The sequence below is a fragment of the Dasypus novemcinctus genome, chromosome 22 (genome assembly GCF_030445035.2).
Source record: "Dasypus novemcinctus isolate mDasNov1 chromosome 22, mDasNov1.1.hap2, whole genome shotgun sequence".
Taxonomy (NCBI): domain Eukaryota; kingdom Metazoa; phylum Chordata; class Mammalia; order Cingulata; family Dasypodidae; genus Dasypus; species Dasypus novemcinctus.
This window is the reverse complement of record NC_080694.1, coordinates 39,603,919-39,608,664: the sequence shown is the minus strand read 5'-3', so window position 1 is coordinate 39,608,664 and position 4,746 is coordinate 39,603,919.

The following is a 4,746-nucleotide window of genomic DNA, read 5'->3' as shown; positions in this document are numbered from 1 at the left end:
GAAGGGGACAAGCAGGTGGTACCCCGAACCTGAGACAAGTTTCACAATCGGTTTCAAAATGACTCTGAAATTCATTCTCAGGTATAAATGACAGCCAGCCCAGAGGTATTTGAATTTCAGAAGGGAACAAATGATACTGGGTTTTCAAGTGGTTTAACTGTTCCTCTTTAGACTTTTGTGAATTTTCCATATATTCTTCAGTTATTACATATTTAAAATTAAATCTAAATATGAATTTATTGTGTTTCACCATATCCCCCTCCAAAAAAAAAAAATCATTGGTATTTTCCCTTGTGTTTGATATTGAGTTGACTAGCATTCTATTCTAAAGCTGGAGTTCAGCCCCCTTGTTTTGGCAGATTTATTTATTCATTTCTTGGTTCCTTTAACACATTTTGCTTGCCGCCTTCTATGCTTTATGATGGGTCCCAGGCACGGTAATGGGCGCTGAACATTCTGGCATCACCTTGAGTTCCCATTCCAGGTCTCCCCCTATGTGAGTTCAGTCTGTTACCTCTGTGCCTTGGTTTTCTTTCGAGGAAAATAGGAAAAACAGTAGATTAAATGAGTTCGCGGGTTTAGCGTAACACCTGGCTGGTACAAGCACTTGAAAAGGATCGGCTACGGTCATCACAAATGCAGAGGAGGGAAGAGCTTTGGTGGCATGAGGTCGAAGGAGTTTGTCTTTGGGTTTCTGTTTTCAGCAAAGGGGGAAATGGTTAGGTTGCCAGTTTGAGAAAAGGGAAGATGTGAAAAAAGAGAAATGCAAGGGTGGAGGAGGATGACACCCCTTTGAGACACCAGGGATAGGACCAGAGAATCACCTGGATTCATCCAGGCTGGGTTTTCTCTGGGTGGCGTGATGGTAAGAGCAAGGAAATTTAGGTTATGGAGGGCAAGAGCGTGTGACAAGACCCACAGCGGCAGCAGCCACAGTGCTGCCACCTGCTTGCTTCTCTAAGTAGGGCATCGGATCATCACGCGCCCAGAATGAGCCACCCCACCAGTGTGGGGCACAAGGGAGTCTGCGTCACTTTTATTTTTCTAATGGAAACCAGCTCAGGCTACAACATGCCAGTTTGCCAGGAAGTTCGGCTTCTCCCACTGGGGCTTCTCATCAAATTCTTAGCACTGTCCAAAAAACCGCCACGTGCTTGTTAGTGTCTCCAAGCCAGTCCTGTCCAGCTGCATGAAGCAATGCTCTGACGCGTGTCCTTGAGGCTGCAGTAAACCACAGCCACAACTGGACTGTTCCAGGAACCAGCATGCCGGGCAGTGTCGCTAATTCTTTGTCTAAGTCAAGGAACTCACTGGCATTATTGTGGGTTTGGGGGTGCAGTAATACTGACGGCAGTAAAATCCTGCTTTTCCAATGATATCCGTATCCAGACCTACACACCCAAAACCACCGTCAGCCCCAAGGTCACGGCCTTTTAGTTCCACGCACAGCCCAGGTCAGAACCATCTTTCCCACCCCGACACCCTAGGCTCAGGACACCAGGCCAGCCTGCCCGTTTCCTGTGGGCCAAGAAGTTTGGGGGAAGATTGGGGGGCAAAACTCTGATTGGAAATCAGTCCAAGAGATAAGAAGAAGACAGGAATGGGTTCAACAAGTAGAGAACACTCTTTCCAAGAGGCTTGCCATAAAAGAGAAGAAAGAAATGGGTTGGTAACTAGAGAGCGATGTAGCAGCAAGGTAATGTCTTTGGGTTTTTTTATTTTGTTTTAAGATGCGTGGTGTGTCAGCAAGTTTGAGGGCTGACAAGAATGAGTTGAGAGAGGAAAACTGATGAGGCAACATAGAGGGAAATACATAGACCCAAGAGTTGGTGAGGGTGGGGGCGCAATTTCTAGCCCGTTAGAAGTGCTGTCCTCAGACGAAGCACAGAATAACACACCCTGTGTAACAGGAGAGAGGCACTTGAAGACACTGTCAGGCTTTTACAACTTAGCAGAAGTTTATGCACGGAAGGCTCTTTCCAACTTTTTGCCAGAAGGTGGCAGTAGACTGCTTCAAAGAAACCAAACCACCCTTAAAGGGCTCCTTTGGGAAAACAGCAAAAATTGCAAACACTCGTTTTTTTGGATCTAAGACCCTAATAGGGAAGTGGACTTGGCCCAGTGGTTAGGGCGTCCGCCTACCACATGGGAGGTCCGCGGTTCAAACCCCGGGCCTCCTTGACCCGTGTGGAGCTGGCCCACGCGCAGTGCTGATGCGCACAAGGAGTGCCCTGCCACGCAGGGGTGTCCCCCGCGTAGGGGAGCCCCACGCGCAAGGAGTGTGCCCGTGAGGAGAGCCGCCCAGCGCGAAAGAAAGTGCAGCCTGCCCAGGAATGGTGCCCCACACACGGAGAGCTGATGCCACAAGATGACCCAACAAAAAGATACACTGATAAGGATAGAAGTGGTCACAGAAGAACACACAGCGAGTGGACACAGAGAGCAGACAATGGGGGGGGGGGTTGGGGGAGAAGGGGAGATAAATAAATAAATAAATAACAAGTCTGTCTTTGCAGTGTCACCTTAATCAGAGTCACCTTAATTAGACTCTCAAGCTGAGTCAGTCCTTCCTATCTGCGGAGGTCCCCAGGGCTTTCTGGAGATGGTGATTTGCCAATCGCCCTCTTAAAGGGCAGGTGGTGAGAGGACCGTCCAGGCGAAGGACAGGCTAAAGGGCAGTCAGGAGAGTCGCCAAGTGAGCAGGAGCAGGGGTGACTACAGAAAGCACCCTCTTTAGGAGGTCACAGGTAGAGGCCAAGGAAAGGCAGAGATCCAGATGGCTCTCGGGGCTTCAGCTGTGCCCACAAGAGGGTGATGTGAAACGATGCAGGGAGAAGGACGGCGGAGGCGGGGCAGGTGTGGGCAAAGGCAAGGACTACCGTTTTGGACCGTGGTGTCTGGGGCGTGTGGAGAGCCATCTGGGGAAGCTGCGCTCCTTCACCCTTAGGCTTGGAGCAGAGGGCTAAGCTGAAGGAGGAGATTTGGTGATTGTTGACACGGGCGCAACCTAAGAGTGAGGATCTAGGAATACATTTTCCCATAGAAATGCGATCAGTGGTGCCTGTTCCCAAATCACCCACAAAAGCATTTTTAAAGTAGCATGTGTGAGTAGTTTGTAACAAATGTGTCACAACAGTGCAAGCTGTCGGTGGAGGGGTGATGTATGGGACCCCTGTATGATGTTACGCATGTTTATTTTGTAAGTTCACAACTTTTACTATACACTTATTGTTTATGTATGTCCGTATTTTTTTTAATTGCAGAAAAACAATTTTTAAAAAAATGTAGTATGCGTCATAACCACCATCTATGGACAAGCAAAAAAGAAAAATCCAAGGCTTTTGCCATACTAGGGATGAAATACAACAGCAAAACGATAACATCATTGAGTAAGAAGTTTTAAAAATGTATCTTAAATGCTAGGATGTGCTTAAATGCAGATAAGAAGTAAGGAGGGGAAGGCTTCCGGGCATTTTCATGAACGTTAGAGGGTGATACCGCTGTTTCGTTATCCAGTCCAATTTACAAACTTTATGGTTTCCCCACCACCACCCCGATTCAGGTCACTTGTTACCCATGATTGGGCGAGTTTCTTGGCTCACGAATGTAATTTTGAAATGAAGAGAAGATTTTCTGTAAAATTAGTTGAAATATGTAAAACACTTAGAACAGCACCTGGCAAGGAGTAACTAGTTTGTCTGTGCTGGGTAAGTTTTTCTAGGCTCTTTCCAGGTACTAACATTCCTTATAGCAGTTCCATTTCCGCCCGTGGGGAAATGCAGGCCCAGCGAGAGACAAGGAGCTCTCCCCAGATAACAGGCCAGTCCATGGCAGAGCCCAGACCCAAGCCCACACTTCCCACCCCAATAAATGGGAGGAAAGAGGCTAATGGAGATTAATCAAGACCACCCGAGGTCAGCAGTGCGAGCAGAAGCCGCGGGCAGAAGGCGTGCTCCTCGGTGCCCCTCTCCCCGTGGAGGCCAAGTTGGTGGGGAAGAGACACTGGCTCCTGCGCTTCCAGCCAGACGCCCGTGAGCAGTGTGGGACCAAGGGAGCCAGGCTGCTCCCCAGGGAAAGAAGGGGTGCTGGAGAGGGCCAGGAGGGCCTCCTCGGACTGGAGCGTCGGGGGAGTGGGCAGTTTAGAAAGAGGCAGCGTGCGACATGCAATTCAAACACGTGGAAGTAAACTCGGCATTGGGTGGGGGGAATAGTTTACCTCCCTCCCTCAAGTTCTCAGGAACCAACAATTCAACGCTTTCATTGCTGGCTTCTTTCCTTTTCCTTCCTCGTGATTCGTGTCAGCTTTGTTGTATAATTTACCTCCCTCCCTCAAGTTCTCAGGAACCAACAATTCAACGCTTTCATTGCTCACTTTCCTTTTCCTTCCTTGTGATTCATGTCAGCTTTGTGGCAGTACAGCCGACAGACAACAAAATTCACCCGTTTTAAGGAGGCCATTCTATGAGTTTCGACAAATGTGCACGGGGCGTTACGAGCCCCACAGTCTTGCCGGGGCACATTTCCAGCACTTCCAAACCCTTCCCCTGGGCCCCTTTGCCTCAATGCCCTCCTCCCCCAGCCCCCCCCCCCCCCCCCCAGCTACTCCACTCTGCTTTCTATCACCGCAGTGTTGCTTTTCAAGATTTCATGTAAGTGGAAACACACAGTATGTACTCTTCCCTGTTTGGTTTCTTTCACTGAGCTTTGTGCCCCTAAGAGCCACCTGTGTGGTTGCATGTGTCAATA